General features: G+C 38.3%; 1 long non-coding RNA gene, 1 other non-coding gene and 1 pseudogene across 4 annotated transcripts in view; 2 read left to right on the top strand and 1 right to left on the bottom strand.

Moving 5' to 3' along the window:
• Positions 1–24,371, bottom strand: part of LOC138844539 (uncharacterized) — a 55,348-nt gene extending 30,977 nt beyond the window's left edge. The window contains exons 1-4 of one of the 3 annotated variants that reach the window (XR_011380464.1): positions 24,238–24,371; positions 22,515–22,652; positions 20,578–20,684; positions 19,479–19,682 (exon numbers count right to left, since the gene is read on the bottom strand). This is a non-coding gene — a long non-coding RNA (uncharacterized lncRNA). Of the gene's footprint in view, positions 1–19,478; positions 22,653–24,237 lie in introns of all 3 variants that reach the window. The other 2 variants (XR_011380463.1, XR_011380462.1) reach the window with 2 other exon arrangements.
• On the top strand, positions 9,370–18,474 carry LOC100348768 (sentrin-specific protease 2 pseudogene; annotated as a pseudogene).
• On the top strand, positions 10,041–10,203 carry LOC127484013 (U1 spliceosomal RNA). Its single transcript, XR_007910796.1, has one exon. It is a non-coding gene; the product is annotated as a U1 spliceosomal RNA (small nuclear RNA).
• Positions 24,372–25,750: the final 1,379 nt, after the last annotated feature.

The raw sequence follows: 25,750 nt of genomic DNA on the forward strand, positions 1-25,750 counted from the left end.
GCCCCAGGAGGTTGATCTATGCAGCTAACATCAATGAATCCCCATGCCCTTGAATTCCAGTTCAATTAGGCCAATGTGAACCACAGAAACAAGATTAAGAGGCAGGACAAGAAAATAATAGGGTCATTAATTCTTCTTTTTCTTCCCTCTCTGCTTACCTAAGGCTAGTGTGTCTAGTTACAGAAGGTCACTGCTTAGTCAGAGTAGCCTTTTCTAAAAAACTTTTAGTGCTTTCCAATTCAAGCAGCCTCTCCTTTCCTGTATATATGCAGGACTACAGGTGGTAACTGCTTCAGATTAATATTCTTTTGCTTGTGCTTTCCCCACTCCCTTTCCATGGCTTTGCAATTAGTTATTTGCAAATAAGTCTTCCTCAAAATATTCTAAGTGTGCCATCTGTATTAGTGTCATGGATGATACAATTGCTAAATCAAGAATGGCTTTCTTCATCATGAATTTCATTTTTAAATTCAAGAAACCATTTATTCAGGCCGGCGCCGCGGCTCACTAGGCTAATCCTCCGCCTAGCGGCGCCGGCACACCGGGTTCTAGTCCCGGTCGGGGCGCCGGATTCTGTCCCGGTTGCCCCTCTTCCAGGCCAGCCCTCTGCTGTGGCCAGGGAGTGCAGTGGAGGATGGCCCAGGTGCTTGGGCCCTGCACCCCATGGGAGACCAGGAAAAGCACCTGGCTCCTGGCTCCTGCCATCGGATCAGCGCGGTGCGCCGGCCGCAGCGCGCCGGCCGCGGCGGCCATTGGAGGGTGAACCAACGGCAAAAGGAAGACCTTTCTCTCTGTCTCTCTCTCACTGTCCACTCTGCCTGTCAAAAAAATAAAAAAAATAAAATAAAAAAAAATAAAAAAAGAAAAAAAAAAGAAACCATTTATTCAGAGACAAAATAACATTTTAAAGACTTCTGAAAAATATTTCTTGGTGGAATCAAGAAGTATGTAGATAAATGAAACAAGTATTTTCAATTACTAAAATGCATCTCTGAATTATTTTTAAAAAATCCAAATATGTAGATTGATTTACAATAAAAGCATTTTCCAAATAATATATAGTCGTTTCATCTTTTTTCGCTATTGTCTTTCTAAGCTTTTTCTCTTTTCCAAGTATCATCTGGAATCAGGATTAGGAAAATAAATAACTTCTATAAAATGGTCCAGTTTGTATTTGAGATTTATCCACAACAGGATGCTACAGCAAAGGTTTAGATCAATAAGCTCTTAATATGTCAAAAATATCAAAATGGTGGGCAGCTAGATAACAAATATGGTTCAATGACAGTGAATTTTATAGGGAATAAACTTTACAGTCAAGCGGGCCTAGAGCTACCATCTAGTGCTCAGGGGAAGATTAACTAAGATTGACATAAGTAATAAGGCAATGCTTTAGAAAGTGCACAGGGTTTGGAGTTAAAAAATCTCAAGTCAATGCTAATTTTGCTACTTACTAGTCATGTTCTTTTAGGCCAATTAGGTATTTAATTTCTCTAAGCTCTAATTATCTATATTTCAAAATATTATAAATAATATCTAGTTTATAGACTCATTGTAAGAATGAAAGTGAATGAATGGTAGAGTTGGGAATTAAACTCAGGCTGTCCAGGTCCAGAATATAGGAAGTTTCTATATGTAAAATCTTTCCTTTACATTTCAAGAAGGCAGAATCTCACTTTGGTTAGCCAACCAGACTATAAAGATTCCTGAATCCTTCAATTACTGCCTATGTGACAAAGCAAATAATTTAATCTCCATTTCTTTGCTTGAAAAAAAAAATGAGTAGAATTACATTAGCTGTCTCTTAAAATTGCTTTGAAAATTAAATAGCATAATTTTTCTAAATCAATGGATATAATATGTGTTATATTGAGGTAGTGGTCAATAAATTTATGTGTAAGTAATAAAAATGATATTCTGAAAATTAAATAAATGAGGAGGAATTGGTCTTGTCTTTCAAGAATGTTCTTTCTGCTCTATTATTCACCTTCCAAGTATAAAGGGGATTACAATAAAATATATACATAATTATGCATAACACAGTGTGAATTTGTGGCTAGAAAAATTATCATATCTAAATAAGGCCTTTGGGAAATATATAAAATGAAAAAATAACATTTACACTAACACAAACCACTACTAAATTTGGAATGGTTTGGATTTAGATTCCATCCACAAAGAAGAAGAGATTTTTTATTTATTTATTTATTTTTATTTATTTGACAGGTAGAGTTATAGACAGTGAGAGAGAGAGAGAGAGAGAGAGAGAGAGGGAGAGAAAGGTCTTCCTTCCATTGGTTCATTCCCGAAATGGCCGCTACGGCCGGCACTGCACTGATCCGAAGCCAGGAGCTAGGTGCTTCCTCCTGGTCTCCCATGCGGGTGTAGGGCCCAAGCACTTGGGCTATCCTCCACTGCCCTCCTGGGCCATAGCAGAGAGCTGGACTGGAAGAGGAGCAACCAGGACTAGAACCTGGCGCCCATATAGGATGCTGGCGCCTCAGGCGGAGGATCAACCAAGTGAGCCACGGCGCCGGCCCCAGAAGAAATTTTCAAAAAATTTTCTACTCAGGAGAAAATTTCTGTTTACTTTAGAGTTTTCTTACGAAAACCTCATCATTCTTCATAGCTCCTGAGGGAGATACAAAATAGTGCTAAACTGGACGTCTCTGTGTTCAGGTTCTAACTGGGTGTGACCCTTTTTTTTGCAGAATAAAGATAATTTGAATTTATTAATTATGAAATAAGTCTGTCTCTAAGAGCTCAGAAGTGCAGAGGTGCTTCCCCTTGGTGATATTCACACCAACATCAAGAGAAAAGGCAATGGAGAATGACATCTTTTCCCTTAAAAGAGTTTTCTTTCAGTTACTGTTTACCTCTTCCCTTTGTCGTCCCACAGGTAGCTGCTCCTTAACAAACTGCATTTCTGGTCTTCAGCAGGCATCCCTCAGCGTCACATTTTTTGTAGTTCATTCAGTGTAAAGTCTTCTGTCTGTGATTCTTGCATAGTTTCTTTGCTAGTTCATCATGATTCTTTAAGAATTTTTAAAACAAATCATCTCTTTTATATTTTTCAAAAGACATGATCTGCATGCTTACTGACTAGAGTCCTAGCTTCTGGGGCTTCACCTGCAATTCGCATGATATAAGTGGGTGTAGATATTTGAAGAATTCCATACACAGGCCTTTCTCAAATACCGAGATGTTTGTAGTATCTAGGGACTGTCCTGCTTATCAAAGCCTGAATTGGTTGCATTACCAAGGAAAGAATTCTACAGCTTGAAGTGAATGAGCAATAATTGAATGCAAAAACAATTGTAAAGGCTTTAGAGTGACTGCTTGAGGAGAACAGCACATGTGCTCGATATTTTTAATCTCAGACTTTAAAAATACAGTCACCTAACCAAAGAAACCTGAATAATATACACATTATTAATTATGTGTTTAAACTAATTAATAACACATTTGCATTTTAAAAGACACATGACAACATTTTCAGAGATACTTATCCAGGGGCCAGCCTACTCCTAAATATTAACCAACTGCCATGTAAGTTAAAACATGCGATAAGTTTTGAATCTAGCTTAATAGCATGCAGCACTGCTGTGGCCTGAATAACAAAAACTTGGAAAATATCCTCCAGATTGTTTAGTTTTCACAGGAATCATCAGTGTTAAACATTATAGGTATTTATCTATTGTAGATTGAAAAAAGATCTTGGGTGGATTGCACAAGTAAATTAATGTTTTAAAATTTGAAGGCAATAGACTGCATCAATCTCTAATGCTCTCACTTTTAAAAAAAAAAATTTTCATTTTATTTGAAAGACGCGTACACACTGTGGTGAGAGTGGGGAAGTTGGAGAGACAGAGACAGGCTACTGAGAATGATCTTAGATTCCCTGATACACTCCCTAAATGCCCACAACAGTCAAGGTAGACCAGGGAAAATTTGGGAACCTAGAACTCAGTTCAAATCACCAATCTGGATGGCAGGGAAGGAACTATGTGAGTCATCTGCTGCTGCTTCCCAAGGATGTATTAGCAGGAAGCTGAATCAGAAGCAGAGTCACTGGAACTGGAACCAGGCACTCTGATTTTGGGATGCAGAAGTCCCAAGCAGTGACAACTGTTGCCACAAAAATCCGCCCCTCATTTTTTTTTTTTTTTAAATTGTACATTGGCCAAGGCCGGCGCCACGGCTCACTAGGCTAATCCTCCGCCTTGCGGCGTCGGCACACCGGGTTCTAGTCCCGGTCGGGGCACCGGATTCTGTCCCGGTTGCCCCTCTTCCAGGCCAGCTCTCTGCTGTGGCCAGGGAGTGCAGTGGAGGATGGATGGCCCAGGTGCTTGGGCCCTGCACCCCATGGGAGACCAGGAGAAGCACCTGGCTCCTGGCTCCTGCCAGCAGATCAGCGCAGTGCGCCGGCCGCAGCGCGCCGGCCGCGGTGGCCATTGGAGGGTGAACCAACGGCAAAGGAAGACCTTTCTCTCTGTCTCTCTCACTGTCCACTCTGCCTGTCAAAAAAATAAAAAATAAAATAAAAAAAAAATTGTACATTGGCCAGTGCCGCGGCTCACTAGGCTAATCCTTCACCTGCGGTGCTGGCACCAAGGATTCTGTCCTGGTTGCCCCTCTTCCAGTCCAGCTCTCTGCTGTGGCCCGGGAGTGCAGTGGAGGATGGCCCAAGTCCTTGGGCCCTGCAACCCATGGGAGACCAGGAGAAGCACCTGGCTCCTGCCTTCGGATCAGTGTGGTGCGCCGGCTGCAGGGGCCATTGCGGGGTGAACCAACGGTAAAGGAAGACCTTTCTCTCTCTCTCTCTCTCTCTCTCACTGTCTAACTCTGCCTGTCAAAAAAAAATTGTACATATTTATGGGAAATACAGTGACATTTCAATAGATGTCTAATGAACAAATCAGGGTAACTTTTTGCTGTCCTTGTCATTACTTTATGATTAGAACCTTCAAACTTTTCTCTTCTGCTTGCTCAAAAAATATGATAGGTTATGGTGCACTATACTCAACTCACCATACGGAGTATGGCTAGGAACTTATTTCCCTTGGCTGTGATTTGGTACTCATTATCCAGCCTTCCCTCCAAATTTCCTCCACCCTCTCACAACTCTAGAAATCACTATTGTATGTTCAGATTGTTTTTTTTTTAGTTTCCCGTATGAGAAGAAAATATATAATATTTGTCTATGTCTGACTTATGTCACTTAATACAATTTCTCCCAATTCCATCAAATATTGTTGCAAATTACTTGATCTCACTTTTTTTTTTTTTGGTCTGATTACTACCACGTTGAAGATAGCACAATTTCTTTTCATCTGTTGATGGACACCTGGGATGATTTTAGATCTGGACTGTTATGAATAGTGCTGGTATAACCTTGGAACTGCAGGTATGTCTTTCATATAATGAGTCCATTTCTTTTGTAAAATGCTGATTATAGGTACTTCTGGGTCCCATGGTAGATCTAATTTTAGTTTTTAAAGGAATATATATCCTTCCAACTTTTCAAAAGGAAAAGTCAATGACATCCAGTTGAGCAAAGTGTTAAAGGACAAACAATTTTGACAAAGATATATATCACAGGTAATGCCTCTATTTGAAATTTAATAAAATTTATAATTATAACAAACATTTATAGTTATTATTTTGCTATATTTAGTTATAATTTTGTGAAGCATATATCTACATGTTATATATTCAGAAATATTTCTTTAAATTATATGCTTGGGACCAACACTGTAGTGTGGTGGCGTAGGCCTCTGCTTATGGCGCTGGTATCCTATATAGGCCCCGGTTCTTGTCCAAGCTGCTCCTTTTCTAATCCAGCTCTCTGCTATGGCCTGAGGAAGTGGTGGGAAATGGCCCAGGTGCCTGGGCCCCTGCAACTGTATGGGGACCTGAAGGAAGCTCCTGGCTCCTGGCTTCAGATCAGCCCAGCTCCAGCTGTTGTGGCTTTTTGGGGAGTAAACAAGTGGAAGGAAGACCTTTCTTTCTGTCTCTCCCTCTCTCTAACTACCTCTCAAATAAATAAAATCTTTTAAAAATTATATGCTTGATAATGCCTGTAATCCTACCTGAAGTCTGAATCTCCCTCCATTAATATTTATTATAATGCAATAATACTTTCTTTTTTTCAATTCTCTACACTAGTCAAATGCATACAAGTCTATGAATTTGAGCAAAAGAATCTTTAAGTGTTTTAAAAATACAATTTACCTTCACATAGCACTAATCATTTTCTAGGCATCATTCTAGGGTCCTAGCATTTATTAAATCAAAGATTCATAATTATCAGAAAGAATTTTAAAAAATGCCCATCAACAGTAGACTGGATAAAGAAATCATGGGACATGTACTCTATAGAATACTATACAACAGTCAAAAACAATGAAATCTGGTCATTTGCAACAAGATGGGGGAATCTGGAAAACATGCTGAGTGAATTAAGCCAGTCCCAAAGGGACAAATATCATATGTTCTCCCTGATCGGCGACAACTAACTGAGCACCAAAGGGGAAACCTGTTGAAGTGAAATGGACACTATGAGAAACAGTGACTTGATCAGCTCTTGTCCTGACTGTTGATGTACAATGTAATACTTTATCCATTTTAGTATTTTCTCTTTGTTTTGTTCTAATACTATTGGTTGAACTCTGTGATTAACACACAGTTATTCTTAGGTGTTTACATTTTAACTGAAAAGTGATCCCTGTTAAATATAAGAGTGGGAATAAGAGAGGGAGGAGATGTACAATTTGGGACATGCTCAATCGGACTTGCCCCAAATGGTGGAGTTAGAAACGTGCCAGGGGATTCCAATACAATCCCATCAAGGTGGCATGTACCAATGCCATCTCACTAGTCCAAGTGATCAATTTCAGTTCAGAATTGATCCCACTGATAGGTCTAAGAGTCAAAGGGATCACACAAACAAGACTAGTGTCTGCTAATACTAACTGATAGAATCAAAAAGGTAGAGAACGATCCAACATGGGAAGCGGGATACACAGCAGACTCATAGAATGGCAGATGTCGTAAATAGCACTCTGGCCTCAGAATCAGCCCTTAAGGCATTCAGATATGGCTGAAGAGCCCATGAGAGTATTTTAGGCATGGAAAGCCAAGACACTCTGGAAAAAAAAAAAAAAAAAAAAAGGAAGAAGACCTAAGTGAAAGATCTCTGCAAGTGAGATCCCAGTGGAAAGAATGGGGCCATCAAAGAAAGAGTTACCTTTCTCTGAAGGGAGGCGAGAACTTCCACTTTGACTATGACCCTGTTGGAATAAGATCGAAGTCGGTGAACTCAAAAGGCTTCCATAGCCTTGGCAACTCATGACTAGAGCCTAGGGAGGTTACTGACGCCATAAAGAAGAGTGTCAAATTGTTAAGTCAACAACAGGAGTCACTGTGTACTTACTTCTCATGTGGGATCTGTCCTTAGTGTGTTGTCCAATGTGAAGCAATGCTATAACTAGTACTGAAACAGTATATTACACTTTGTGTTTCTGTGTGGGTGCAAACTGATGAAATCTTTACTTAATATATACTGAATCGATCTTCTGTGTATAAAGATAATTAAAAATGAATCTTGATGTGATTGGAATGGGAGAGGGAGCAGGAGATGGGAGGGTTGCAGGTGAGAGGGAAGTTATGGGGTGGGGGGAAGCCATTATAATCCATAAACTGTACTTTGGAAATTTATATTTACTACATAAAAAAAGAAAAAAAATGAATTTTAAAAAAAGCATTAGCATTATCCATATCTTAACAGATGAGGGACCTGAAGCACAAATGAAGGAGCTAAATTCCCCACAATTTTCCAGCGGCACACACAGATTGACTGATCCCAGCTGTATCACTTGACATCTGTATTCACAACCACTGTAAAATACAATTCATACTTCTCAGGAGTTCACTTAATTCTGATTGAACTAAAATTAATAGCATAGTAATTTCTGATTAAAGTTTATAGCTTCTGGATTGAGAGTACTAATTTTGGAGCTATAACATGGAGAAACCTTTTGCTTTCTGATAATTTCACATCAGCACAAGGTATTAATTTCTTCTTTCTCCTGAAACTATAGATTTACTTTATAGGTTTATGAAAATCGTATTCTTGACTAGCACTTTGTGCGGTTGGTTTTCTATATTTATATTTATACATACATATGTGTATATATATATATATACACAATTTTAAAGACCATAATTTTATTTCAAATAAAACATCATGTCACCTGTGCTTATTTTTATGTTCTTGGAAAAATACAAGTGTCTAAAATGCATTAGAAAGCACATTTCTTTATTAAGAATTTGTGGTTAATTTATTTAAAAAGGAAGAATAAACTGTTTTGAAGTACTGGAAAGTCCCATATTAAATTTCATTAAAATGAAAAAGAAAGGCACCATTAATTTTTTATATTAAGCCATAAGTCATGTTTCTGTATGTATAGTAGTGTAAAGTAATTTTTCATTTGTAACAGACAAGCTATGATGTGTTATATGATCTTTCCTATGCTTCATGAAGAGAATTTTGCCATATTAAAAATTAGTCATCATTATATTCTCTAATAAATTACATATTGAACAAATGTTGAAGATCTTGAAACAAATAATGTAGAATATGGTTTCATTGAAAAATTACTTTTAAAATTCTGTGATTTATCATAAACTTCATATTTATATTTATTTCTCATAAACTTTATATTTATTAAGATAAATGTGTTTATTATTATGTGATTTTTGCTTAGTTTATTTTGGTTTATTATTCTTAGCTAGCATAACATTAAAAGTTCTAACTCGTCTGGGTTCCACAATAGTTAGATGTGACATCTCTTTCATGTTTCCATTTATTGTGATTTCATGAGAAATCAAATAAATTCTAATGTTTCCAAAAAATTAATGAAATATAATAGAACTCTATTTCTCATATCACATGTTATAACATATGGAAAGCATTTTAAAAACAAAACAAAATGTCAATGAATATTTATTGAATTCTACAAAATGACCAAAATTGCTTGTGCACTGTGACTTATATATATTCTCACATTTAAAATGTTTATAATGTCAATTTTTCAAAGCCTTGCCTACATTCAGCAAATTAACTTTATGTTTTCACATGCCCCTGGGCTTCCATGTGCAAGGCCATTTCTGTAGAATTCCACATAAAAAAATAGAATATCACTACCAGATTGGCTGAAGAAAAATACTCTAGACCAGGTCCTCAGATGTGGGTATCTGCCTTTTCCCAATGCTTGTAATCTTGTGTTGGTAACTTTTCCAGACAGAACATTGGGCCTGTAGGAATATCATCATTCTTGTTTTTGTCGCTCTTCCCTCTTGGGAACAATGGCGTATAATACCAAGCAGGATGGGCTTGAACATCATGGGTTCAAATCCTACTCTACCTGCAACCTTGCTTGTGATGCACAACAACTCTCTAATCCTAGAGGCTGCTGTGTAGGCATATGGATTTTGATCTGGGGGATAGTCATATTACCAATATGAGTGTCTGTAAAATCACATTTGTTCTTTCTGTGTTTGATTACTTTTAGTCCTCTAAGAAGGTAGAATGGTTTTTGTTAACAAGATATCTTGTTTTCAGAAAAAAAAATGAGTCATTGTACATTTTGTAGCATGTGGTATACACAAAATACATTTCTATCTCCTTTTTTCCTTTCTGTTATTCACTAGTATTACATTTGTATGGTTAAACTGTTGTGCTTTCCTGTTCATGGTTATGTTCGTTCTTTTTTATGAATCATTCTTTTTTGGTGTTCTTTCAAAAATCTTACATTATCCCACAGATAGACTCCAAGAGTGTCCAAAAGTATTAAATAAACAAAGTGATTTATAATGGCTTCATAAGTAATAGCAAATAATGTAAAAGTAAATTATCAATATGAAGTTGATTGAATGTAATAATATAAATGTATTTAATTGAATACTTCTTAATTGTTTAAAACAATATGGTAATAATATTAAGGGATATCCAAGATGTAATTTAAAAAGCAAGTGGCATACTTACCTGGCAGGGGAGACACCAGGATCAAGAGGTGGTTTTCCCAGGGCGAGGCTCTCCCATTGCACTGCGGGAGTGCTGACCCCTGTGATTTCCCCAAATGTGGGAAACTCGACTGCATAATTTGTGGTAGTGGGGGACTGAGTTCACGCTCTCCCCTGTTAAAGAAGAAGTATAAAAAAAATAGAAAAAAAAAAACAAAAATTAACAAAAAAAATAGCAAGTGGCAGAGCAGTATTTGTTACACAAGAGTGTTAGAGTCATTGTTAGAGTCATTAACAGAGACTAACTGGAGACTAGGTCAGAACAATTTTACTTTTAACTCCATGCTCCTATTTGATATTTAAAAAGTTCAGTTAAGTAGTTATAATTCAAAAGTTGAATCATTTTTCAATGACATAATCTTTTTTTTTTCTTTTTTTGTTTGTTATATAGTTATTTTTTTTATTTAATAAATGTGAATTTACAAAGTGCAACTTTTGTATTGTTGTGGCTTCCCCCCCCCAACCTCCCTCCCTCCCGTGACCCTCCCCTCCCCCACCCCCTCTCCCATCCCGCTCTTCATAGAGTTTCATTTTCAATTATCTTCATATACTGAAGATCAACTTAGTATATACTAAGCAAGGATTTCAACAGGCTGCACTCACACAACTGCACAAGGTACAGGGTATTGTTTAACTAGTAGTGTTGTTTTTTAAGTTTCATAGTAGAACACGTTAAGGACAGAGATCCTACGTGGGGAGCATGTACCCAGTGACTCCCGTTGTGGATTTAACAATTGGCACTCTTATTTATGACGTCAGCAATCACCTGAGACTCTTGCTATGAGCTGTCTAGGCTATGGAAGCCCCTTGAGTTCACCGATTCTGAACTTGTTTAGTCAAGGCCATATCACAGTGGAGGTTCCTTCCTCCCTTCAGAGAATGGCGCCTCTCTCCTTGATGGCCTGTTCCTTCTGCTGGGGTCTTGTTCACCAGGATCTTTCATTTGGATTGTTTTTTGCCACCATGTCATGACTTTCCATGCCTGTGAGACTCTCATGGACCTTTTAGCCAGATCCGAATTCAATGACATAATCTTAAAAATACTACTTTACTTATTAGACTGGGATAACAAGACTGTAAAAGATGTATTAAATCTACAGTTGCCAAGGAATAATGACATTTCATTGTTATTGGCACATATTTCTCTTGAGTCAGTGTTTGGCAACTTCTGCTCAGCTTAAAATATGCATAAAATTTGACTCAGCAAGTCCACATCTAGAGATCTTTGAAGAAACCATGATCAGATGGCACAGGCATATGCATGAACTTACACAAATATTTTAAAGGCATATACAACATTTGCACTCATCAATTGTAAAAAAGGAAAATTTAAAAGTACTTGAGGGGCCGATGCCATGGCTCACTTGGTTAATCCTCTGCCTGCAGTGCCGGCATCCCATATGGGTGCCGGGTTCTAGTCCTGGTTGCTCCTCTTCCAGTCCATCTCTCCGCTGTGGCCCGGGAGAGCAGTGGAGAATGTCCAAGTTCTTGGGCCCTGCACCCACATGGGAGACCAGGAGGAAGCACCTGGCTCCTGGCTTCAAATTGGCGCAGTGCTTGCTGTGGCGGCAATTTGGGGAGTGAACCAGTGGAAAGAAGACCTTTCTCTCTGTCTCTCTCTCTCTGTCTACAAATCTACCTGTCAAATAAATAAATTAAAAAAAGTACTTGAAGTCCCTTTGATAGAGCTCAGCTTAAGTAAATCATTGCATGTAATAAAATAAATGCAATGAAAGACAATGGTTAACATAGTATCTGGTAGTCTTAAACATATTATTATCCTGGAAAAATGTCTATAGCATATTGTTATGCAATGACAAAGCAAATGAAACCAACTGATCCAACTAAGCCTTTGACTAGTTTATGTTTTAACCCTTCCATTGGAAACTCCTTGCCCTGTTGGCCACCCACAAATGTCACTAGGAAGTAGTAGAGTGGTTCTAAGACCTGCCTTTGCCATCACACAGTTTCTCAGTTAATCTCTCTGTCTTTTTTTATTATTATTATTTGACAGAGTTAGACAGTGAAAAAGAGAGAGACAGAGAAAGGTCTTCCTTCCGTTGGTTCACCCTCCAAATGGCTGCTATGGCTGACGCTGTGCTGATCCGAAGCCAGGAGCCAGGTGCTTCCTCCTGGTCTCCCATGCGGGTGCTGCGGCCCAAGCACTTGGGCCATCCTCCACTGCCCTCCAGGGCCACAGCAGAGAGCTGGACTAGAAGAGGAGCAACCGGGACTAGAACCCGGCGCCCATATGGGATGTCAGAGCCACAGGCAGGGGATTAACCAAGTGAGCCACGGCACTGACCCCAGTTAATCTCTTACTCTTTATGCCTCAATTTCCACATTCATAAAATAAGAATAACAGCACTTCACTAGTCAGTTCAGGTAGCCATAACAAATCATCATAGACTGGATAGCTTAAAGAGCGGACTTTTGTTTTCTTCAGGTTCTGGAGTATAGACATTCAAGGTGAAGTTTACATCAGAGTTTTTCTGGTGAGGGCACTCTGACTGGCTCACACACAACCACCGTTTCACTGTGTGCTCACCTGGCTTTCCTCTGCCTGCAAGCAAACCCAGAGCCCTCTGGTGTCTTTTTCTTTTCTTATAAGGACATTGCTCTTAGGGGATAAAATCTCAACCCTTATTACCTCATTTATAGGCCCTGTCTCCAAGGCAAATCACATTGAGGGCTACAGTTTGAACAGATAAACATGACTGAAACACAGTTCAATATATAACAATCAGTCTCTAATTCACAGGGCTCACTTGAAGTCTATAGAAGGTGAATGTAGGGGAAGCAAAATCTTACTTCTAGTCTCTAGAGTCCCAGATGGGCCTGATAATCAAACTAACATAAGGTAAATAAGAAGAAAGTATATTATATATAATATCAATGTATAGACATACATATTTAGTGTATATAATATATGTAAATATTGTATATAAATATTATGGGCACCATATTTATAAATTACATATATCCATATTTTAAAGTTCTATGTAAGTTGGGATCCTCATAATGAAATGATGATCAAAAAAGAGGTAAAATCTAAATTTTTTGTATTATGTTGAGCAAAGAGAGACAATTGTGGAAAATAAGTAAATTATAAGGAGAGGCAGCTAAGGAAGATAAGATTTATTTATACAAGGTTTATACTTTCTGGACTGTGGAATCCCATCAAAGAATGTTACTTTTTTCCTTGTATGGAGAAGATATATTTCACAGAGATTTTTTTTCTCTTCTTTTCATGCAGAAAGGGGTAAATTTGAATGTGCTTCTTGGAACTGCTGTTTTTCAAGTGATTTTAGCTCAAATTAATATTTATGTCAATATGGAAATTTGGGGGTAGCATACTATGCCACCCTACATAAACAACTATGCTCTTGAAACAATGCAAGACATCAGTGCATAGTAGATGACAGATTCTTTATTTTAATTGTTAGTTATCGTTATTCATCAAAGACATGCTATTCTTGGTGATTTATCCAATATTTCTATACTCTCTACAAAATATATTGGTCTATTACTAATTCTGTAACTGAGTGTGATATTTGGTCAAATGGGGGCAATGAGGGTTGGGTCATTGTGGCACAGAGCATTAAGCTGCAGTCCAATGTGCTGGTATCCTTAATGGGTGCTGGCTCCAGTCCTGGTTGCTCCACTTCTGATCCTGCTCCTTGCTAATGTGCCTGGGACCCAGATAGAACTGTAGGCTTTTGACTTGACCTGGCCTGGCTTCCAGGCCATTGCAGCCATTTGGGGAGTGAACCAGCAGATGGAAGATATCTCACTCTGTGTGTGTATGTGTGTGTGTGTTTGTGTGTGTATGTGCGCGTACGCCCGCACACATCCCTCTGTCTGTATAACTTTGCCTTTCAAATAAATAAATCTTTAAAAGAAAAGGGAAGGGGGGGTATGACGCCCTGGGACAAAGCCAGGGTATCTGAAATAGTTGACTCCCTTGATCTTGTTTTATCCAAATGAGAAATGATATGCAATCTTCTATCTTTTCTCTTGGGACTCCAAAGCCATTTGATGTACTGCCCTAGGTTCATTTTATTTCCCTGGTTTCCAGATCATCATCACCATATGTATTTCTTCTTGATAAACTTCACTTCATACAAAATAGAAATATGTTCATGTCACCTTCTCATAGGGACAAAGCAATGTGAAGTAGGAAGAGTAAGACAAAATTTCTAAAAATAGCGTAAGCCAGAAGATATGTGTGCTGATGTTCTAAAGACTAACAAAAATAATCCAACTATCTAGCCAAAGCACAAGGCTACTAACAAAACTTTTTGTTCATATGAATTTTCAAATAAGAAAATACCAACACTTACAAAATATAGGACAAGATAACAAAAGATTCTTAGCCAAAGCCATCTCTATTCATGTTTCTAAGTTTTATAAATTTGTTTCTGGTTGTCCTTAATAGTCCTTTCACAGAAATTATTTTGCATTGGAAACAAATCTAAAGCATGACTCTTATCCATTAACAAAACACCTTATTTTGTAATTCCATATTAACATAAGTAGCAAGTGAATAAGATTTTAATATAATTTTCCTTTAAATAATTATTTCTTAATCACATCCAAATGTTTTCCACAAATAACTGTACTAAAATTTTATCTTTTTAGTGTGTTGTAAATAAAAGCTCTAATCAAGAGAATCTACAGATTAATACTTGTGCTTCAAATTTAAATGCTCTTTTTTCATTGAAAAGATGTATTTATAATTGATGTATTTATTTCTTTTTTTAACTTTTATTTAATGAATATAAATTTCCAAAGTACAGCTTATGGATTACAATGGCTTCCCCCCCATAATGTCCCTCCCACCCAAAACCCTCCCCTTTCCCACTCCCTCTCCCCTTCCATTCACATCAAGATTCATTTTTGATTCTCTTTATATACAGAATATCAGTTTAGCACACATTAAGTAAAGATTTCAACAGTTTGCTCCCACACAGAAACATAAAGTGAAAAATACTGTTTGAGTACTAGTTATAGCATCAAATCTCAATGTACAGCACACTAAGGACAGAGATCCTACATGAGGAGTAAGTGCACAGTGACTCCTGTTGTTGACTTAACAAATTGACACTCTTGTTTATGTATTTATTTCTAACAACAATCCACAAAGAACAGTAATCTGATTTTTTTTCTCATTTACAGGTTAGACGACTGGGAGATGTTTATTATTGGGTTACCAATAATTTACACAGTTCAAGAGCAGAATACATATTCAGAGAAGAATACCAAAAAGGATTCAAGTTCTTATTTTTATTAATGATGGTGAAAAGATCTTACATATTTTATTTCTTTCTCATCCCCTCTCCCTCTGTAGACCCACTGAATGGCATCTCTTATTTTAGAGAACATGTATAGATATAGAAAGAAACACAGATACAATCCCTTGTTCCTCTGCACTGCACTGCTAGTTCATAATAAGTTGGAAAAATAAGTCTTCTTACTCTCCAACCAAACTTAAATGCCCATATTTGAATGCTGGATGTAAACATGCAATTTATACAGCTCAATTTTTGGATAACTTTTTCTCTGAAATTGGCCAAAACAGTTTTAAATATAGCTAGATCCTCATTTTTTTTTATACCAAAAGCATGGACTTGGACTGTCTAAATCCTTTTAAAGTGCACACAGCTCACTGCCTTATGCTTTCTGTTTTTAATACTGACATTGTGATGAGAACAATGATGAAGCATTCTGCTTCACAAACATGCAAGCTGCCTCCGATATATTTGTAAAATCTATTATTAGAAGAGGTTTTTTAAAACTCTATTTTTAACAGTAAATTTGGCTTTTTCTTTCTAAGACATTATTTGTTCCAAATGAGGAGAGTTTCTGCCAGGTTCCTGCCACCCTCATATTACTGAAAAAGAATCAGTGAAAATTTTCATGGAATTGCTTTTTTACTAGTCAGTGGGAACCAAATGTGAAAAGGTCACTTTAATTTTTTTGTTTGTTTTGATGTGCAGCATTAGTCTTCCTTTTAAAATGTGGATTTAGATTTTTTTGCCAAAATATCAATTGAAGATAAGAAAAACATGAAGTGCAGTATGAACAATGACAGTTCACCCAGTGTCAGAAAGTGTGAGATAAAAAGATGATAGCTGATCCATGATGGACGACAGATAGACAGATAGGTGGATAGACAGATGAAGGAAACAACTCACTTCCACTGGAAGAGCTGTAATTCTCAGACATGAAGATGTGAGATGCAGCTCGATTAACACCTGATCCAGTACTGGGCACCATTTATTTATTTTTACCTATTTTTTGAAAGGCAGAGTTACAGATAGGTAGAAGCAAAGGCAGAGGGAGGCAGAGAGAGAGCGAGAAAGAGAGACCAGGAGAGAGAGAGCGAGAGCAAGAGAGAGACTCTTTTATCCACTGGTTCAGTCCCCAAATGGGCGCAATGGCCAATGGCCAGGGATGGGCTGAGTCAAAGCCAGAAGCCAGGAGTTTCTTCAGGGTCTCCCATGTGGATGCAGGGGTCCAAGCATTTGGGCCATCCTCTGCTGCTTCCCTAGGCACATTAACAGAGAGCTGGATTGGAAGTGGATCAACCGGGACTTGAATCAGCACTGGGTACCACTTATTTCTCTATTATTAATAAACAAATAAGGTGTCTGCACGTGTGCTAGAGAAAAGGTGAGAGTGGAGCGCCTGGGTCTTGGCGGTGGTGGCCGAGTCGGGCAAGGCGGCAGCGGCTCTGGGGTTTGTGTCTCGGGGTTGTCAGCTGCCGCTGCTTCTCAGGCCTGGGATGTAGATGGCTGGTGAGGATTCTCGGCACCATTTTCCGTTTCTGTGACCGGTCAGCGCCCCCCTCCCGGGCCCTTCTGAAGAGGCGGCGCTCGAACAGCACTCTGTTTTCTACAGTGGACACTGATGAAATACCAGCCAAAAGACCAAGATTAGATTGCTTTATTCATCATGTGAAAAACAGTCTCTACGATGCTGCCAGCTTATTTGGATTCCCATTCCACCTGACCACAAAGCCCATGGTAACTTCTGCTTGTAATGGAACACGGAATGTGTCCTCTTCAGAAGAGGTATTTTCAGCCTCTTCATCTTGCGAACTGACAGGTTCTGGATCCTGGGACAACATGCTGAAACTGGGTAATAAATCTCCTAATGGAATAAGTGACTATCCAAAGATCAGAGTGACGGTAACCGAGATTAGCCACGCAGAGTTCTGCCTTCCTTTGGTTTTACCTTGAACTCAGAAGGCTATAACCGAAGACTAGGTGGCCATCGCCATAGCAAAGGCAATCCATAGAGTTCCTTAACGTGGAAACCTCAAGAACAGGCTATAACTGAGGCAACTTCTTTTTTTTTTTTTTTTTTTTTTTTTTTTTTTTTTTTTTTTTTTTAAATTTTTGACAGGCAGAGTGGACAGTGAGAGAGAGACAGAGAGAGAAAGGTCTTCCTTTGCCGTTGGTTCACCCTCCAATGGCCGCCGCTGCAGCCGGCGCACCGTGCTGATCCGATGGCAGGAGCCAGGATCCAGGTGCTTTTCCTGGTCTCCCATGGGGTGCAGGGCCCAAGCACCTGGGCCATCCTCCACTGCACTCCCTGGCCATAGCAGAGAGCTGGCCTGGAAGAGGGGCAACCGGGACAGAATCCGGCGCCCCAACCGGGACTAGAACCCGGTGTGCCGGCGCCGCAAGGTGGAGGATTAGCCTATTGAGCCACGGCGCCGGCTCTGAGGCAACTTCTGAAGAGGGTAGCAAAGGTCTGAGGCAACCTCATTGCACCGTGGAGGAGGGTGTTCAAAAAGAAGAAAGAGAGAAACATCAAAGATTAGTAGAACGACTTAAAGAAGTAGTCATGGAAGTTCTGTCCCTTCTGTAACTTCAAATCATCACAGTTCTCAAAGAAGTCAGATGGATGCATTAAAGACCAAAGGCTCGGGGGAGGAACAAAATCATGGAGTCGAAACAACTCAGCTTGTTCCAAAGCAATATAGAGTTGCTGAAACAAGGGGACTTCTATGTCCAGTGAGAAGTGAAAAAAGGTGTTTAAAGGGGAAATTTCTGATACAGAGAAGATGGTTGGCATCAGACTTGACAATGAAGGTAGGAGGGGACACCAGCTGGAGCCTGACCTGTCAGAAGAAGTGTCTGCCCGACTCCGCCTGGGCAGTGCAAGCAACGGCTTACTCAGGAGGAGAATGTCGATACTTGAGACCAAGGAAAAGACTTGCTCAACAAAGAGAGGGATAGGAGAACGGATGATCTCCTTGAACTTACAGAGGACATGGAAAAGGAAATCAGTAATGCTCTAGGCCATGGTCCACAGGATGAGATCCTAAGTAGTGCTTTTTTTTTTTTTTTTTTTTTTGACAGGCAGAGTGGACAGTGAGAGAGAGAGACAGAGAGAAAGGTCTTCCTTTGCTGTTGGTTCACCCTCTAATGGCCGCCATGGCCTGCACGCTATGGCCGGCGCATCGCGCTGATCTGAAGCCAGGAGCCAGGTGCTGGCTGGTCTCCCATGGGGTGCAGGGCCCAAGGACTTGGGCCATCCTCCACTGCACACCCGGGCCACAGCAGAGAGCTGGCCTGGAAGAGGGGCAACCGGGACAGAATCTGGCACCCCAACTGGGACTAGAACCTGGTGTGCCGGGACTAGAACTTCTGCTGCAGGCAGAGGATTAGCCTATTGAGCTGTGGCGCCAGCCAGTAGTGCTTTCAAATTGAGAATTACTCGAGGTGATATCCAGACCTTAAGGAACTATCACTGGCTGAACGATGAAGTCACTAATTTTTATATGAATCTCTTTAGTAAAGAGTTGGTCTTCTATATATATATATATATATATATAGTCAACAAAAAATGAATCTTAATGGAAAATGGAATGGGAGAGGGAGTGGGAGGTGGGATGGGAGTACAGGGGAGAGGGCGGGAATGGGGGGAAGAAAGACTATATCCTTAAAAGCTGTACCTATATTCATTAAATAAAAACCTTCAAAAAAAAAAAAAAGAAACCACCCTTCATGGGATCATAACTGCTCTAAACCATTCAAGTTCAAAACCTTCACAATGAATTCTCTCTCCAGGTTTGATCAGTTTTCTATTTTATTGAGTTATTCACCTGATCATATGAGATGATGCAACATGATCTATGTTAACAAAAACCTTCAGAGTGCATGTTTTTCCAGAAACCACCCAAACTCTCTAGTAACCTTGAATCAAAATATATCAAGTTATTTGTTTACATTTGCAATTTATAAATGCTCTCATCCTATATTGAAACTTTCTTACTTTGGCTTGTTTCCCTATCTACTATGAAATAAACTTTGTCAAAATTATCAATGGTTGCCATGTCAATTCCCATTTCTCAATTGAATTGACTGCTTAGTTCTTACCTTATTAAGCTTTTTACTTTATTACTTTCTTCTTAATATAGGATCCTCCCAAGACTTTATCTGGGTAATCCTAATTCACTGGCCATTGCTCTTCAGTCTTATCAGTGGCTTCCTTCCTATCACCCTATCTTCTGAGTTTTGGTGTGCTCTAGAGTTCAGTTGTTGACAGTTCCACCTTACTCCCTTGATGATTTCATCACATGGCTTTAAATGCCATCCAAAATAAGAACATCTGATTTTATATCTGTAGCTGAACATGGCATTCAATCTTCAGTTTTCCATTTAATTTTTCAGTACAATTTCTAATACACATTTGAATACTTACACATACCAAAAGAAATTTCTCATTTTGTAACTCCCCCAACCCATTCTTTCCCAAGTCTCTGTCTCAGCAAATAGAATTTCTTTATTGCAAATACTCAGGAAACTACTGAAGTACTGAAGACTTTTCTTTTTTAAAATGACATGCATGGATCTGTTAACAAATCCTACAATTGACATTTTCAAAACATACATAGAATCTGACAATTTCCACAGCATTCACTCTGAGGATCTGGGTCAAAAATGCTATCAAATCTCTCTCTTGCTCCTATTTTTTTCCCCTGTAAGTCTCTGAAAATGAAAGTCTAAAAAGAAGTTCCTATTAAAATAAGTCAGATCATGTCATTCTTTCTCCAAATCCTCTAATGACTTCTTCTTTATCTCAAACTAAAAACCAAGGTTTAAAAAGTTGTGTATAAGACCTGTGTGGAATTTCCTTTCTCTATTTTCACAACCCTCCTCTAACACCTTGTATTCTAGTTTGCTGGACTTATCCAACAAGCATTTATTGAATCACCGCTATGAAGTCAGTACTTTTAAGATAGTATCAACAAAGTACGAAAAGCTCCCAAGTGTCTCCTTGCTATGATTCCAACACTGCATACATGGCACTATGTGCTTTTGCATTTATCATCTCTGCCTAGAAAGTAGTACCATCATCTGTTCACGGGGATTTTTTTTTCCTTCCCTCCTCAAGTCTTTGCTATAGCAAAAGTTTCACTGATCTCAATTCTGCCGTCTAATGCCATAATGGTTTGCCCTATACATTAATCCTTACATCTTAACTGTCCTTTGTTTTTGTCTCAGCATTCATCACTAAGTGAGATGTTTTACATTTTTAGTTGGTTATTCCACATTTTCATCCATTGGAATATATCAAAAATCCTGGGGAGAAATACAATATAACAGAGAAAGGACGAATAGACATGTCATCTTTAAAGTATAAATATAAATGCTATAGATGAAAGTATAAGATTATATACATTACTAAATTCTTCATTTAAGTAGACATTTTGATCAGTATCATTTTCACCAATATCAAGACACAAGAGTATCTTTTGGCTTGCTTGATTTCACTTTTGAACTCCTCATTAAGAAAAATGGCTTACTTAACTTTTAAAGACTCATAGTAGAATTGCATTGAATAAAATCTTTTGATTGCTTGAATATCTAAATATTATCCAAATTTAGGCACAGTACATACAGCCAAAATATTGTCTATTCTAATTAAGAATTTGAGTCCTTGCTTAGGAAATCCAAGGAGCTCTCTACTGTGTTCATGTGTAAAAGCCAAGTCTAATCTATTTGTTGGCTGGATTCATCTATGCAAAATATGTCTATATAACACAATGCAATCAGAGGCCTTATTCAACTTATATTTATATTTCTGTTTATTTGTTGTAGCATGTCATAAGCATCTTAGAGATAATTTTCTACCTTTATTGCTTCAAATACTCATCTTTTCATTAGAAAAAAAGTGAAAACCATGTTTGGAAATTAAATTACTTATGAGGCTAACATTCCTGAAGCTTTCCATTTATCATTATAGATGCATGACTTGCCATTTGTAGACCATCACTAACCTGATATATGGTTTTTAAGATGTTACCTAAGTAATGGAGAGTAGAATACTATTGTTTTATAATTGTTTGTTAAAACTTTAAAAGTTATATTCATAAAGTAAGAATATTTTCACTGGGATCTAATATACCAATTAGTACTTTAGTGCTTGGTGGAAGAAAAGGAAAACTCTAACTTCTCGCCTTACTGTTAAATCTCTTTCTAAATATTCGTTCAGCCTATCTTTCCAACCTCCTATCATTTACCCTAAAATAAGTTGATTGCAATGGATTTTTTCATTTCTCAAACACTTAATATATTTTCTAACTTTTGACATCTCTCTTATACACACACACATACACACATAGAAAGATAGATAGATAGATAGTCTAATCACCTTTCAAGTCAGATTTTACCCTACCTGTACAATATTTCTTGATTTTTCTTCCAAATTCATTCTCTCTGGGATTTTTTAGTGTTCTATCAAAAAAGTTCATTGAAATTTCTCTCCTGATACTACTTGTAGTCTTATTTGAATTGGGTAAACTAAAATAAGTTTATAGCCAATCTTCCTCCCTCAGTAGATGTTACACTCCTTGAGGAGTAGGTAATATTTTTATAGATTTAAATTTCAAATAGAGCCTAGAATAGTGATTCTCAACTAGGTGGTGACTCCTTGACCAGGGAACTGTGTCATTGTCCCAGACTTTTTTTTTTTTTTTTTTTTTTTTTTGTCATCACTTGGGAGTGTAGTGAGAATGGCATTCAATAAGAGGCCAGAGATGCTGCTTCTAATTCTATGATGCACAGAATGGCTGCCACCAAGTATCTATCCCAAAATGTTAATAGTGTCAAGGGTGATCTACCTGGGTCTAGCATATGACCATATTTGGCTTCTTCTTTACTTCTACTCATATGAAATTCATTTAGATTTATAACAACTGAACAATTTTTAAACATCACAATTACATTTAGGATTTTTTTAAAGTTAAACATTTTAATCACCATCATCATTTTGCTAGGACTTATAAAGGTTCAGGACTCTAAGTCCCCAATTTTTCTCTTGCTGTTTCCTTAAGCTCTCCCACCAGCTTAACATTAGAAAATGAAAAATAGAAATTAAAAAAATGACACATATTTGTACGTTACACTGACCTATAAAAATTAATGGTCTTTTTTTACAACCTGCTGGGTCGTATGTCTCACTTTGTTATTTTCTTCATAGAAGAAAACACCAAGACTTTCTGGCCTTTCGTAATTTCGTCTATTTTAGGTCCTTGAAGATTTTCTAGACTGTCAAGTAAAGTAAAAAAAAAATAGGTAGTATTTTAACAGGACCACTCTAGAAAGACAAGCCATGGTTTACAACTATAACAAAAAGATAATGGGAGAAATACCTCAGAGTTTTGACCTGAGAAAGTGAGGAAGAGTGAGGAAAAGAGAAGGTTCTGATTAATTGTTCCTATGTTTTTGCTCCTGCAAGTCTGTTGCTGGCACCTACGTCACTACCTCAAGTCTTTTGTATTCTGTGCCACAAGTGTTTTGAGCGTATAATGTGCTTCCCTCTAACTCTACGCGAGTTCTCCTTTTGGTGAAACTTGATGTATACACTTTTTGCTGAGGAAGAAATTCTTCCTACACTTGTTTGTCTTTTTAACTCCTACTTATCATTTAAGATTGTGTTTAACTATTACTTCTGGAGAAGATTTTTGTGATTGTTCACACTCCAAGTGAGGTTTAGATGAGCTTTTTTATGCACACCCATGGTTCCTAACGCTTTCTCCTAACAGAACATGAGTACACTGAATTGTTATTATTTTCAGGTTTTCCATGAGGAGAGAGACTATGTCTTCCCTTCGGTGCTTAAGTAATTATTTTCTGAACAAATGTATAAAGGAAACAGTAACTAATAAATATTTGAGGAGATAAGATGAGCAATTCTGAACAGATTCTCCAAAGTTAACATTCTTGTGAAGATAATTACATTAATTATAAAATCTAAGGCTCTAAGGGAACTCTGGGAGTATCTAGTTCTTTCTTTTATCCTACAAAGAAATATAATAAATATTTTTATGAAAGAAACAGGGCTTGTGGTGAATCACTGTGAAATCGTACATGACCCCCTAAAGACATTTGTAGGAGCAGCCAGGGCCTGAGAAGTCACAAACGCGTGGACTATTCCCAAGATAAGATGTAGTAACCTTGAAATGCCTTGACTTTAGGCAGAGCAAAGGTATTTCACTTCTCATCCTGGGAGTAAACAACACCTGACACTGGAACCAAGGAAACAGTACAGTAGTGTGTGAACTGTCCTGATTGCGGGGGGGAAGGGTGGTTCCAATCGAAAAGTAAACAAAGTTGCTAAGCCTTCACTCTACAAGGCCTCTAAGCCTTTGCTCAAGTTTGCCGCACTTCCACATCCCAGTGACTCAGCGTTTCCAACAATCCAAGATGGCCTCCGGGGGAGGTACCTAGCCTGACAGGAGACTTCCGTATTCATGAACAGCATGTGTCCTCCGCTGTGATAGGCCCTTGAGGGCGTGCCCGGCTCATGTCCTGCCTTACCTTTCAGCTGGTTGGCTTGGTTCCCTTGTGCCCTGGACAGCCCCCTTTCTGTGTCTATAAAAGCTCTTCCCCACCCAATAAAGTCGAGAACTTGGCTGCGCCCTGGGCATTGACTGATCTCCTGGCTCTGATGTGGTTCCTTTGCTGCCGACACTCATCATCCCGCTCGGCCCCTGAGCTCCCCAGGCTGGCCCTGAAAAGCTCTATCGGACCTGCTGCCCCATGACCAGCAGCACCTGATGATCTCAGCAAAACAATTACTTTCCAAGAATAGGTTTTTGTTTCAGGATATGGAAAATAAATGAAACTTAACTGAGTGTCAGTCTCTGCCTTTGATCTCTTCGTAAGCACCAAGCATAGAAGCTGTTCATCTCAGGTTTAGTGGTAAAGAGGTAACATGACATATAGAAGACTCTCAAGTGAACATAATAGCAGTGTTGTAAAACAGTGTCCTGTGACATCATCATGACTCTGGAACTCTCAGCCCACATCTCACAAAGCCTAGACCTGCTCCATGGGAGAATGCTTCTCTTGCAGCAACAATGTTTTTGAATTCTCTGAGAGCAATGTGACCCTTCAAGAAGGGGGATCATTGTAACAGTCATGCAGGTAGAAGAAGAATGTGTTCACTGAAGAAATACAGCACAGTGTGAGCCAGAGGAAAGAGAGACAGTTCAGAACAATTGAACCCAAGTGAACATTGGCTTTAAAAAAAAAAAAAATTTTGTTCACACTAAACTGAGATTCAGGCTGGTAAATTATAATCAATCCCAAACTGTAAAAACTGTAACTGCATTTCATGACTCTAGTGCTCTGGGTTGAAAAACTAGAAGCAGCGTTTCTAACAAAATGTTGCTTTAGGCTAGTTTATTCATGAAATAGGTATATAAAGCAAAATTCAGATTCTTGGTTATTTGCTACACAGTGTTGCTGGATTGTCTAGAGGGCTTTGATGAGAGAATAAGAGACTGTATTATTATCTAAGACTCTATTGGGAAGAAATTTAAGAAACATTGTGTTTAATATGAAGTTTATTTTCTCTTGTGGGAAAATACATTCCTTCATGAACCATATTTTGTACTTGCTGGCATAAAATGCTTATAAATGTTAAAGACACATAAATTGATGCCTATAATATAATTCTAAAAGTTAATTCTTTTTTCATACTCTTTCTGAACTATGGAAGACAATGTTATAGGTTTCCTTAGTCTTAAAAGCAATGACCTTCTGAAGATGAAGTTTATCAAATCAAGGACAAAAATTTCAACAATATAAGAATGCTAGCTTTTTAAAAAAATCTAATTAAAAATCAATGAGAGGGTTTTGTCTCCTTTATGTACTCGATCCGATCATTACAACAAAAACTTATAACTGAAATAAATATTTTTTCTTGAATAAAACAGGGAATTAAGGTTTCTCCCAAAATCTGGAGAAGGAAGTGAATCTGGACAATGACAACCAAGATACACTTGCCTGAAGTCCTAACTAGGTAGGATCCTTAATGCTAATTTTAACAAACTGTCTGATCTGAATTTGCACTGTTATAAGGGTTAGAAATACCTGGGACCAGAGCCTGTGAGGATCCCTTGTATTTTCCTGTAGCCTTCCTTCCAGACATCTGACAATGTTCTCTCTATGAGGATCCGACAAAGATACCTTCTTGCTTCTAATAGAGGAAAGATAAGAGGAACCATCCTGAAGTGCATCAAGAGTATTGTATATAACAAAGACCTTCTCCTCAGGGGAGAAAGAAGGCTCCAAAGCCCCGTCTCACCTGGTGGAAGTACTTTTCACCTACTCCAGGTTCCTCTAGGCTTCCTGCCTAA

Source organism: Oryctolagus cuniculus, chromosome 12 (assembly GCF_964237555.1).
Source record: "Oryctolagus cuniculus chromosome 12, mOryCun1.1, whole genome shotgun sequence".
Classification (NCBI taxonomy): Eukaryota; Metazoa; Chordata; class Mammalia; order Lagomorpha; family Leporidae; genus Oryctolagus; species Oryctolagus cuniculus.